The 14,240-nt window shown below is 38.1% G+C and overlaps 1 long non-coding RNA gene across 1 annotated transcript; it reads right to left on the bottom strand.

Annotated features, from left to right (window-relative positions):
• Window positions 1–2,320: 2,320 nt before the first annotated feature.
• On the bottom strand, window positions 2,321–12,152 carry LOC135241210 (uncharacterized). The gene is made up of 4 exons (XR_010325939.1): window positions 10,551–12,152; window positions 8,244–8,590; window positions 6,317–6,417; window positions 2,321–3,346 (listed from the first exon to the last, which is right to left on the bottom strand). It is a non-coding gene; the product is annotated as an uncharacterized LOC135241210 (long non-coding RNA).
• Between the last annotated feature and the right edge of the window lie 2,088 nt (window positions 12,153–14,240).

Raw genomic sequence — 14,240 nt, 5'->3', positions numbered from 1 at the left:
CATCCATTTCAGGATTTTACATTTTTTTACTTTTTGGAGTAAAGATAATAGTCTTGTGTATTTTATTTTCTTTCGTGTAATTCACCATGATTTTTGAATAAAGATGATTTTGCTTCCATCTGAGTGGGAAAAAGTAGGATTTCTTGGGAGTTTTGCATTTTTTGGACAGGAGTCATACATTCTTTTTCCCAACAGAATTATAAATGTGTTTAAGCACATTCTCATTAATGTATTTCACTGTTTGTTGAATAAACTCTTCACGTCCATTTGATTTTAAAAATAGTATCTTCAGAATGTTCACTTCTTCACTTTTTGTATATTCTGCATTTTGTTGTATGTATGCTATATGATCAAAAGTATCTGGACACCCCTTGGTCTGGGACTGTTTTTCATGGTTTGGCTCGGCCCCTTAGTTCCAGTGAAGGTAATTGTACTGCAATAACATTGTAGATGATTCTGTGCTTCCAACGTTGTGGCAAACGTTTGGGCATGGCCCTTTCCAGTTTCAGCACACGGCGAGGTCCATACAAAAATGGTTTTATCGAGGTCGATGTGGAAGAACTTCACTGGCCTGCAAGAAGCCCGGACCTCAACCCCATCCAACACCTTTGGGATCAACTGGAATGACAACTGTGAGCCAATCAGTGCCCAACCTAACTAATGCTCTTTGAGCTAAATGGAAGCAAATCCCTGCAGCAATGTTCAATCATCTAGAATAAAGCCTTTGAAGAAGACTGGAGGTTGTTATAGCAGAAAAGGGTGGCCCAACTTTTGATTTCTTTGGGCATAGATGAAATTTTAATACCATAATTTTGGATGAGATGTTGGATGCCAAGTGTCCACATACTTTTGGCCTTGTAGTTTATGTTGCTGTTTATTCCAGGTTAGGTCATGATGAGTGTATTTTGCCACATTATTGTTCATTTACTTCATTGTGCTTGATTTCACATCCATCTAAATTTAAACACTGCCTGCTTAGAGTGGTTGCTTTATTCACATTTGGGTGTTCTGCTATATAAAACAACTTTATTCTCATCAATATCTTCAAACACATTTTCATTCATTTATTTCATTGTGGTTGTTGAATAAACATGATTCGGCTAAATGAAAACATTTTGAATATCAGAGTGTAGTTATATATATATTGCTGTTAACTCCAGGTTTGTCAATGAATGTGTTCATCAAATATTTAATTCATTGAATTGTGATTTTGTGAATTTAAAAGAATTTCAACTGAAACATTTTTAAATCAAAAATGTATTTAATCAATTTGTGAGTTCTGAGTGTTATGTATTCTGATGATTATCCATTGAATCCAATTATTCCTCATGAATGTCTTGAAAAAAATTGTAATAATTGAATGCACTGTGTAATATGTATTTTGCACATATCCATGGAAATCAATATTTTCAACATATTGATTTCCATGGATAAGTCTATAGTCTTATATATTTTGCCCATTGCCAAGGAAATCAATTTTCATTATAAAAATCTTGAAACAATTTTTAATTAATTTCTTTCACTTTATTTGGCATAGAAACATTATTCCCCATCTCCCTGAATGAAAAGATTCCATATTTAAAATTATTGTTGATTTTTCTCATTTTGGACATAAGACTATAGTCTTACATACTTGCCCATCTCCATGGAAATCAATGTTTTCAACATAAAAATCTGCAAACATTTTTTTATTAATTTCTTTCACTTTATTTGGCATAGAAACAGTATTCCCCATCTTCCTGAATGAAAAAATTCTATATTTAAAATTTTTGTTTATTTTTCACATTTTGGACATAAGACTATAGTCTTATATATTTTGCCCATTGCCAAGGAAATCAATTTTCATTATAAAAATCTTGAAACAATTTTTAATTAATTTCTTTCACTTTATTTGGCATAGAAACATTATTCCCCATCTCCCTGAATGAAAACATTCCATATTTAAAATTATTGTTGATTTTTCTCATTTTGGGCATAAGACTATAGTCTTACATATTTGCTCATTTACATGGAAATCAATTTTTCTACATAAAAATCTGTAAACAATTTTAAATTAATTTCTTTCACTTTATTTGGCATAGAAACAGCATTCCCCATCTTCCTGAATGAAAAAATTCTATATTTAAAATTTTTGTTTATTTTTCACATTTTGGACATAAGACTATAGTCTTATATATTTTGCCCATTGCCAAGGAAATCAATTTTCATTATAAAAATCTTGAAACAATTTTTAATTAATTTCTTTCACTTTATTTGGCATAGAAACATTATTCCCCATCTCCCTGGGGCATAAGACTATAGTCTTACATATTTGCTCATTTACATGGAAATCAATTTTTCTACATAAAAATCTTGAAACAATTTTTAATTAATTTATTTCACTTTATTTGGCATAGAAACATTATTCCCATTCCATTACATTACATTACATTCATTTGGCAGACGCTTTTATCCAAAGCGACGTACAAGAAGTGCATTTTCATGATCGTAGACAACTGCTGAACACAGGTTCAGTAAGGTACAATTACTTATTTTGTACAGCTATTTCTAGCTGAGAACAATGAACACTATCCTGGTCTAACATCTGCAAAGCCAAACTAGGCAGAAGATTAAGCTAGAGTATTAGGACAAATACAATTTACCAAGAAGTGCAGGGATGGGGCAACATGTAACAAGTGACAAGGAAAAAGGGTTTTTTTTTTTTTTTTTTTTTTTTTAATATATATATATACACAGCATGGTGGTGGTTATTCTAGGTATAGTCTGAAGAGATGAGTCTTCAGGCCACGGCGGAAGATGGATAGTGAGGGGGAGGTTCGAAGAGGGACGGGGAGTTCGTTCCACCACTGGGGAGCTAGGGTGGAGAAGCTCTGTGATCCCTTTGGGCGGGTGGGAGGGGTTACAAGACGCCCTGCTGCTGCAGAGCGGAGTGGTCGAGCAGGTACATAGAATTGAGTCATGTCCTGCAAGTAGATGGGGGCTGTCCTGTTGGCGGCAGTGTAGGCAAGGGTCAGGGCTTTGAATCGGATCCTGGCAGCGACCGGTAGCCAGTGAAGCGATCGCAGCAGAGGAGTGACGTGGGAGAATTTGGGGAGGTTGTAGATGAGCCGGGCAGCGGCATTCTGAATCATCTGTAGTGGCTGTATGGCACGGGCTGGCAGGTTTGCAAGGAGAGAGTTGCAGTAATCAAGGCGAGAGGTCACCGTAGCCTGGACGAGCAGCTGGGTGGAGTGCGTCGTCAGGTATGGTCGAATCCTCCTGATGTTGTATAGGAGGAATCTGCAGGACCTTGATGTTGCCTTGATGTGCTCCTTGAGGTCCAGTTGGTCATCCATTCCCCATCTCCCTGAATGAAAACATTCCATATTTAAAATTATTGTTGATTTTTCACATTTTGGGCATAAGACTATAGTCTTACATATTTGCTCATTTACATGGAAATCAATTTTTCTACATAAAAATCTTGAAACAATTTTTAATTAATTTCTTTCACTTTATTTGGCATAGAAACAGTATTCCCCATCTCCCTGAATGAAAACATTCCATATTTAAAATTTTTGTTTATTTTTCACATTTTGGGCATAAGACTATAGTCTGACATACTTGCCCATCTCCATGGAAATCAATGTTTTCAATATAAAAATCTGCAAATATTTTTTTATTAATTTCTTTCACTTTATTTGGCATAGAAACATTATTCCCCATCTCCCTCAATGAAAACATTCCATATTAAAATTTTTGTTGATTTTTCACATTTTGGACATAAGTCTATAGTCTTATATATTTTTCCCATTGCCATGGAAATCAATTTTCATTATATAAATCTTGAAACAATTTTTTATTAATTTCTTTCAGTTTATTTGGCATAGAAACATTATTCCCCGTCTCCCTGAATGAAAACATTCCATATTTAAAATTATTGTTGATTTTTCACATTTTGGGCATAAGACTATAGTCTTACATATTTGCTCATTTCCATGGAAATCAATTTTTTCATCATTAAAATCTGCAAACATTTTTTTATTAACTTCTTTCACTTTATTTGGCATAGAAATATTATACCCAATCTTTTTTTATTATACCCAATTTTAGGCATAAGACTATAGTCTTTTGTATTTTGCCCATTTTTATGGACATCAATATTATAAGTCTGTTAGCAATTTTTATTTATTAATTTATTTCACTCTGGTTTCCATATAAATGTTATTCACCATCCCCCTGAATGATATAATGACAGATTTTTCATAATTTGCACGTTCAAAAGGTCCTATGAATTTTTAAAATGTATTCTCCACTTTGGTTATCACAAAAATAGGGCCCAAAGTCTTCCAATTGATGTTCTATGTAAATTGACTAGGGTGCAGCAATGTTAGGGTTAACGTTAGGGTTAGGGTCTTTCCAGGAGTGGAGAATTCATTTTCAATTGTATTATCAGGTTAAGTACTAGAAACAACTAAATTTACATTATAAATTAAAAGCCCTCCAAGCAAAATTCTTGTCAGTAAGTCTAATTTAATTTTTTCATTTTTCTACAGTATGCTCGAAAATTAATTCTGAATTAAATTTAATGCTCCACTTCCTTCTTGCATTCATTTTATCCAGTTCACTGTCCAATTGCATTATAATTCTGTGGCCTGTGAGATTTTGAAGAGATGGACAAAGCACATTTCCCTTCAAACTAGTAAATGGGAATCTACTGGTCCATCTGGTTCATCAGATAAGTTTGGTTGTTTTGTACACAGCTATTTACATAGCACTTTTTAAATGATAAGTGTGTTCAATTCATTCTGATGTGCAGCTGTAATATGTTTGGGATTCAATTAAAGTTACATTACACATATAAAAACCATTTGCTCAGTTTATAAGTATACAAATACAAAAAAATAATAAATAAAAATTTGAAACGTGAAGCCCAAATGTTTACATGATTTTACAGTGAATACTGTTCTAAGGTATTCCCGGTCAGTGTCCTACCTGGGAATCAAACCTGTGACCAGCTCCTCACCCATTATACTACTTTTAAAATATATTTTTGTAATTTAATTCTTGTGATGATGCTCCAAATTAAAAAGTCACAAAGAAAAACATAGGCAATTATGGCAGCACAAATAATAAACATTATTTTATTTTGTATGTGCCTATGCTATGAAAATCTATCCTATACCATGAAATTTCAATTTGTCTTTTTTATAAAAAACAACAAAAAAAACTTGAATACAACTTGACTAAAACCTATTAGAATAAATATCGAATTTCTCATTGTATTGGTGCATTTCTGACATAAAATTGTATTTAGTGCACACTTGCTTAAGCAAGCATAGAAAGGTCACAGAAAGGTTAACTACACCTATTTTATAGAAACAAAATAAAGACATTAATGCTGGTTATTTACCTAATTTATAAATGAATAATTCAAAATGTATATCTGAATTTTACACTTATGCTTTATTATACGCAGTCCACTTCCTGACAAGCTTATGAGTCTCTGTTTTTGTATCCAAGCACAAAGGCACTGATAAATAGGAAAGGACGGACTGTGACACTCTCCTCATAAATGTAGATAGCCAATTAGGCAAAAAAAGGACAGTCTGTCCCAACAGATTTCATCATAAATATTATCTTGTCTCTCACTCCTGAGAACAGGGGCACACATGTTGAACCCTTCATAAAGTGAAGAAAAGGTCACTCTGGTACATATAGAGGGGGTTCAAACTTCAATTCCATATCACTCTCTCTCTACGTAAAATGATGAGTCCATTCTTGCCGTTATGTATTTTTATGTTTTAATCTTTTCTGTCTTTCCTTTCTTTTCTCTCTAGTCTCGCTCATGCTCTCGGTGACAATTTATTTTAACCCTCAACGACTCTAATAATTAAACACCAAGAAATACAATATTTATAAATGTGTGCAAAACATTCTTAGCAGAAAAGGTCACTCCCCAGCCTTTTCTTGTTATATCCTGGCTGTGTGACTCCTTCATTCTGGCCCTTGGGAGGTAGTCCATATTTAGGACCGCAGAGAAACTGGCAGAAGTCTGCCTCAAACCTCCCTCCCCACACCTCCCCCCCCCCCATGACTTAGAGTTACAGTACTGCCTATTGGACTCCATCATTAGGAGGATAGGAAATATTGCAGACGAGAACTATGGCGGCATTGGCTGGCCTTCTCACAAATTATGTTAAATCTCTTTTTGGGGAGGGGGGTTGGTGGATGGTTCTGGTGCACATACTCAAACTACACCAGTGAGAGAGATTAATATACACAGGTGGAGCAGACTGCAGGAAGGATTTCAGGGTCATGGGGTTCTTCACCTCACCGTAATGTTGCCTCAAAGACGCATTTGACATTTGACGTCCACTGGCCTGGTGATGGGTGGCAGGCAGACAGGCTCATCAGCAGGTTTTCAGTCAGCGTTGGCTGGGGGAGGTGGGGGAGGTGGGAGAGGCAGGAGGAGGATGTTATTATTAGTGTGTCAGGCTTCCTGGTGAAAGGAACTGTGGGAAACCCGCCAGTGATGCTCTGGGAGACACACAATTAAAGCAGATTACGTTTTCACTTAAGGTGAAAACATCCCCACGGGGGGGAAATAATGGGACTCATCTCATCATATTCAGATTAAAGGATGCCTATGTTTGCATGGAGTGCTACATTCCCATGATGTGCCTTCTCTGTAACTGCAACTGCCACCTCCACAATCACAATATTTCTTTATGGCGAACGTGCAGTCTATTTCCCACAATGAAATTAGTGTTCTGATTTTATTTATTTTTTGAGGTGTTCCAAATTTTGATCCTGCCCAAACTCCAGCTCAGTGTTTTTATGAGCTGCAGCATATGACAATGTCTGAGGTAATTGGATCTATATTACTAGGTAAAAAAAAAAAAAATCAAAAACGTTTGCTGTTCGAGGTCCCCAGAGTAACTAAAAGAAATAACAACTGTAGAATATCTACCCCATTGCCTGTCATTTTGTAAGACACAACACTGTATTAAATAGTTTTAATTTCACCATAAATATTATATAGCGACTATTCACATTAGTATTCGCATTCTCTCTTATCAGGTGTTGATGACCGCAAAACTAAGGGCAGTCATTATTATAATTACATGACTTAAACTACATGACTGAGAGTAATAAATAAATAAATAAATAAGTAAATATTGCCTGCATGAAAGTGACATGACAGAGCATAAATCTGGCTCAGGCTGTCTGTCTTTGTTTGAATACAGCCTGCGGCCAGACACAGACAGCACAAGAGGAGAGTGCACATCCTTAATACACGCCCTCACCTTTATCACACTCTCAAGACCATTTGCATTTCAAACATAGTTCATTGTACAGCATTGCTTAAAATTCCTCTCCCAATGGCTTCCGCATATAAAAAGCCACAGACTGGGCCCTCTAAATAAAGGTGGATTCCATTTGTTACGGCTGACCTCGGTTTCAAGGTTAAACCCAGCTGCAGAAGGCAGTAAGGCGATTATAGCTGTGAATGGTCGGGAAAACAAAAAAAAGGCTTCTCAAGTAGATTTGGATAAGAATGAACAAAACAACTCAGTCACAAACATGCACCATGTACCCCCCTCACCCGTACATTTCTGTGCATAATACAATATATTATTTCATTGAGGAAACAAGATGCATAGTGAAATGCAGCTTGTCAGTGGGTTTAGAGGAGGACACGTAACCTTGTCTGGAACTCCTGGAAGAGACGCTGTGTTCTGCCAGATGTACTTTTGCTTGCGTTAGCCAGTTCAGTGTGGCATTAAAGATGACCGGAGCCAGATCAGTGTTGCATTTCAGTTTATTGCCAATTTACTACAGAAAATGTGGGCATCAGTGAGACGGACAGGTCACGGTCGCTTGAGAACAGAATCTTTTCTCATCCCATCATCTTAAAAGAAAATGAGGATTTTTGGTATTCAGGTACACAGTTCACTGGATAAGCCACATCTTTTACACCTATATTTTTTTAGGTTTTATCAATTTAAAAAATCTCAGGTTCATTTAAATGATCCTAAATTTTTTCACATATAGGTGTCACAAACTGAAGCTAAATTTTAGATTTATCCAATGGAACATTTTTTTCAGTGCTCCGTCGAAGGCTCAAGTTTCAATTTACAGATTAACCTGAATGGTAAGCGCTACTTCATTTTTCTGTTTACTTTAAATCAAGACATTTTAATTTTACAAACATGTTTTACTGACATAGATTTGTAGGTTGCAATAACAATATTACTTACACGTCTGTTAGCCAGCCATCAATCATGTGTCATTTTTCATATTTATTTGGCATATTCATAGCAATGCAACTAGATCATTTATAAATAGCTGCACAAAGTACAGCACAGTACACAGAGCAAGATTACACATTGTGGCTGATTCACAATCATTAACATATTCCACAAGAATAAGCAAATGTGCCTTTTGACTTCTGTCCTAGATGAACATTTTCCATTTGCTCTCTGCCCCTTCGTAATGATTCACTATAATAACATGGCTACATGGCTCAAACCTGGCCTCAGGCAGAAAGTGCAGAAGGTGCTGGGTTCTTGGAAGGAATGCTCAAGGGCCCACACATCCCCAGCTCCTACAGGAAAGAAACAGCATGTTTAGCTTTACAGACAAATTAATGGCAAACTATGTATAGAAATGAATTTGCGATACAAAATACTTGCAGCAGATGCCTATGAAATCCTCAGAAATTAACAAAACTACTTGAAATGTAAGCATTTGAGTAGCTTTGTGAGATCAACTAGAATACATTTTCAATAAATCACAGTGGTTTCATCGGTTAATAAATGTATCTGTAGGCTTGGCTTAGTATTCCTCAAGCTGTTTGATGCTATTGCTCAAATTAATATACACATCCTGAACTCTAAAATGTGTAGGACTACAGTATACTGGGGCGTACACATGGTTCAGCAGTGGAAAACTGCCTAAGGGCTGGAATCCAGGTCTTATGAGCCTCCTGATGAACCTAAAAATATCATCTTTTCAAATGATGATTTGTTTGTCATTCAGTCAGACAAGCACGGATGCCCTGCATGTGTGTGTGTGTGTGTGAGTTTGAATCTTGGCTGAGGGCCTTTCTGTGTGGACTTTGCATATTCTCTACATGTCTATGTGGGTTTCCTCCAGGCAGTGATGCCGTATTGGGGGGTGGGGGTGGTGGTGCGAACGGGGTGGGGGGGTTGGGGGGTGGTAGGATGATTCCAAGGGCCCTGACTGGTTGGGGCCCTCAAGAAAATTGTACTGCGCAGGAATAGTGTGGGGTGGATTTTTTTCAAGGGCCCATAATCTGGTTTCCATCCACAGCCCAAAGATAAGTATGCAGGTTAAGGTAATAGAGTGCTACAGTGATAATGTCTTTTTGTAGGCCAACCTGAAAGTTTTTTCCACCATTGGTTCCCTTGGCAGATTTCCAATTTTTGTTTTTCCCATAGGGATTATGTTTTCTGCTGAAAATAAGGTCTGTGGTTAACGTAAGACTAAGAGAGATTCATGTTTTGATCTACTTGATCAATTACACCCATTAATATCTCAACCATGAATTTTGAATTTGTTATGTGCTTAAAAAAGTAAGTTGCAAACAAGTTGCTATACTGAAACTAAAACTGTTGTCGTATGCAGGTGAGCGAGTAAGGACCCTTGAGCGGTGGTTTGTAGAATTCGACCATTGTTGTAGTTTCAATATAGAAACTTGTTCAAAGCACAACCTCAGATTTTATGTGATGATGATCTGCAAACTGTCAGAAGCAGGAGTTTTCATTTGTACCTCTCAGCAAGGTACAACATTTAGTTCTATTTCTATGTAGAAAACTTCTGATCTAACCCGTAATCCCAGACATATCCACAAGGTTGTTAGTTTGCTGAAGACATCAATCAAAAAATATACAGTCATTTTTAAAGGGAATTCACTCTGAAGGAAATTGAAGAAAGTTGGCGGAGTTTATGAATGCATGCATCAGACAAGACTTCAAATAAAAATAAAGACTACACGGTCTAACCCAAGTCACTGTACAATTACATATATAACTTCTAGCTTGCATGAATTGTGTGCATAAAAATTCAGAATTAAAAAAATGTTTTTATACATCAGAACTCGCAAAGTAGCTATCTCCGGAAAAATCTCCTAGAGGAGAGATAATATTTTACCCTCTATTTGACAACCTGGGAGAAATAATATCCCAAAATATTTCCAGTTTGTTGTCTTTCAATCTAATATCAGAAATTCAGTGCACAGCGGCATTTAATTTATGTGTGTGTGTGTGTGTGTGTGTGTGTGGGGGGGGGGGGGGGGGTTGTTGTGTTGGGTTGCTGATTGATGTCTGAGGTTTATGATCCATCGATCCCGAGGGCTTCTTATCCTTTGTAACCTTGGTGCTGTGATTCCACTCTGACTTGAGTTAAACCTTCACAGATAGAAACATCTTCCTCACTCAAAGCATCTAGACTCCCGGTCCATCACACCAATGACCTGCTTCAGGCACTATGTCCAAATATGTAAAAAAAAAAACAAAAAAAACGAGGGCTGGTGGGTAGCTCACCCGGTAATGAGTGGCTCGAGTGAGCAACACGGACTTGGATCAAATCTGGCCCGTGCCAGTGCCGTCTGTGGCTGGCAGCTCCGCAAGGATGGCACACAAATGGCTTGCTTCACCAGAGGGATGTGGGGGGGATTCAGTCAGCAGGGACAGCAGTGTTAAGTTGGTCAGGCGACCACTGCTGTACTGTGTGGGCACTCGTGGTCTTCTCTCTGTGCAAGAGTATGATTGGGTCTCCCCGCACCGCTTTTCACCTGTGATATGAAAAGAAACAATAGTGACACCGCATGTTTCGGAGGAGAACTGTGAGTGAGGGTGAGCTGTCCTCACTCTCCCGAGTGGGGAGCAGAGGGCAAACACGAGCACATTCCTACATAGTTTATAAATTGGACATTCCAAATTCAGGCGGGATTGGACATGGCAAATTGATATATACAGTGAGCTCCATAATGTTTAGGACAGAGACTTTTCCCTGTTTGGCTCTGTACACAATTTTAGATTTGTAATCAAACAATTCACACATGGGTAAAGTGCAGATTCTCAGCTTTTATTAAATGATACTTTTATACATTTTGTTTTCATAATCCGTTCACAAGTCTTGATTCTAGGCTTTTGATTGCCTTTGAAGTCTTTTACTGGCGTTTGTCAACCTGAGGACCAGAGTTGTGCCAATGATAGTCAAGGAAGCCCATATGAAGCTGAGAAAAAAAGAAGAATCTATCCCATGTCATGTACGTGTTTTCCAACTATTTCCATATTAATTGAAATACTTGTTCATTGAAGAAATGCTGATGAAACCTATTACCCAGAACACATATTGTGATACAGAAAAATGCATGGAGCACATAGTTATTTTGCTGTTTTTGTGTCCTCTTGCTCATTGAAGCAGAAAATAGGGTCGGGCTGTTTTATAATGAGATAATACACTAACTGCATTATGTCCCTGCAAGCCATTGGTCCGCTGCCTGAGGAATTTTAAAGCCCCAGATAATGTTCAGGTCAAGAAGACCACCAGTCACCTGAAGAAATTTCATACATCACATTGACTTTTCAAAAACTCTTCATTTTTTGAGTTTTAGTGCATGTGAATAAATCTCCCATATCTGCCATCAACAGTATGTAACAAATGTCCTCCTCTCCCCCATTATTTACCCTACAACGCTTCTACCCTGCTGCAAACCAATAAAAAAAGAATATCCTGTTTCATATTTCCCAGCCTGATGTATCCTTGCACTTTAGACTGCAGCCAGCCTCAGGCAGACAGAATCCTTTCTATTCAATATAGACTTATATTGACTTTTGCTTCCTCCTGTCGTTTCTCAGGCTAATAGCACTGTGACACAGAGAACACCCTTGAGTTAGGGGTCGAGGGTGGCGTGCTGCCGCCTTTTCTCGTAAACATTTATATTCTCTGATATATTAATGCTCATTTCCCGACAGTCTGCTTGCACATTTTTCATCGCCTGAGAGTCAGAAGGTGATTTTCCCATTTTGGGTCACGCTCTGTCACTTAGGAACAGACGATTTCAATTCATCTCGGTTCACTGTTAGGTCGCCCATAATGTAGAGGTGAGCTGACCACCACAGAGACCTCACTGAGGACGAAGCCTGGGATATGGAGCCTTACTAAAGCGCAGGATGGGTGGGAGAGGGTGTGTGATCGCTCATGCTGGTAGGATGTCACTTCAGAGTGTGGATGTGCTTCCTGGTCTGGTATTGAATCCTGACAGCACCATTGCTGACCGGCTATAGTCCCGCTGGGTGGCATAAATTTGACTGTAGCATTGTAATGGTAAATGGACTGCATTTATATAGCGCTTTTATCCAAAGCGCTTTACAATTGATGCCTCTCAATCACCAGAGCAGTTAGCGGTTAGGTGTCTTGCTCAGGGACACTTCGACAAGCCCAGGGTGGGGATCGAACCGGCAACCCTCCAACTGCCAGACAACCGCGCTTACCTCCTGAGCTATGTCGCCCCATTGTTTGGGGAGGAAGGCTGTACGCACGTTTGAAATAAGTGGTGCAAAAGCAGAATACCTCCTTTTTCTGGCATAGATTTCTTAAATGATAAAAGGAAAGAGCAGTTGTGTGGGAATTGCCATTTTGTTTCACTCTTATTAAAACATAATGCTCATTAAATCAAAAAGGTTAACTGATCACTATTAAGCTACTTAAACAACTTCCTGGAAACCTAATTAATTTATCTATGCCTGAGGGGTCATTGCAGTTACAAAGTCTCTCTCACTCCACGGCAAAATTTATATGATACAAGCAGACATCGTAATATATTTAGTTCTTTTGCTGTTTGGGAAATAATATGGCAAATGACAGGGCATTAAATATTCTTTTGGCGTTTAAGCAGTACTTTGCAGTACAATTACACAGTACAATTTAAAGAATCCTTGAGCCACTACTGCTATACTGCGGAATTGAGGCAACTGACTTTGTCCTCCATCTTGGAAATTTGTACAGCACAAGAAATTGTGTCTCAAACCCTACAGACCAAGCTGTGCTAACCATTATAGCTACTTTGCCTTGTACCTCTCGTACACCCTCAGATTGAGCACACATGTCCTACTGTGACATAAGGTTCTATTCTTTTGAATGTGCAAATGCATTTTCTACCTTCTCTTCTGATCATTCATCTACTATTATTTGAATTCCTTGTTCTGGCAGTTTTTCTAAAAAGGACTTTTGAGTGGTTCAGCCAGCTAAGTCACTGTTCCAGTGGCCATAGTATTGGAGCTGTGCAGGAGCACAATGTCTGTGCTCCTTAGCTGGTGGACTGCTTGATGAAAAGCAACAGCAGGTGACAGGTGTTTCTAAAGAAAGCATGTGCTTCTCCATGTCTCCTTGAATTGACCGAGGAGGTTGCAGCAATGAGCACAATAATATAAATGCAATTAAGCATTCGGGGAAATTAGGGGAATATATGTATAGAAGTAGAAATAGTCTTTCTTTATCTTCTTCACTGTCATAAAAGGAAACCTGAAAGGTGACTTACAGTACGTGAGATGAAAGACATAATCCAGTCTGTCACATCATATCAGATGGATTACTAAAACCTTTTTACCACTAAAAATGTGGTATTACACACTACCTCTGACAACCAAATGTTTCCCATCTACCATTGCAATGCACATTAAACCAAAAAAAAAAAAAAAAAAAAGAAAAATCTGAAAGCGTAAGGATTAGAATTCTGTATCTGGAGAGTGAGAACTTGAATAAGTCTCTTTTCTCAAGGGGGGGCTGAGCCCTGGCAGCCAAAACAAAGGTTGTGTCAAAACAGCTCAGCTTCACCTGCTAAGCCAGTTCCCCTGGTTGAACTGCTGATCAATATTCATCAGGCTGACAGCCAATGGACCGCAAATAAATACCTTCCCCGGGGTCACGTGGGCCTGACTCAGACCATGAAATCCCCGCCCCCAACCCACTCCTCATGGCATCAGTGATGGCAGCTGCCTCCCCACCAATCTAAAATTAACAGGGTACCCTTGGCATAAACAACTTGTTTGCGATTAGTGCTGGTGGCAAGCAACAGAGAACATCAAAAACAAAATATTACCGTCAATATGCTGTGTGTGCGTGTGTGTGTGTGTGTGTGTGTGTGTGTGTGTATGCGTTTTGTGTGTGTGTGTGTGTGTGTGTGTGTGTATGTGTATGTGTATGTGTGTGAGTGTGTGTGTGTGTGT

Source organism: Anguilla rostrata, chromosome 15, assembly GCF_018555375.3.
Source record: "Anguilla rostrata isolate EN2019 chromosome 15, ASM1855537v3, whole genome shotgun sequence".
NCBI lineage: Eukaryota > Metazoa > Chordata > Actinopteri > Anguilliformes > Anguillidae > Anguilla > Anguilla rostrata.
The sequence above is the reverse complement of the archived record's forward strand: the minus strand, read 5'-3'. Positions and strand labels throughout refer to the sequence as shown.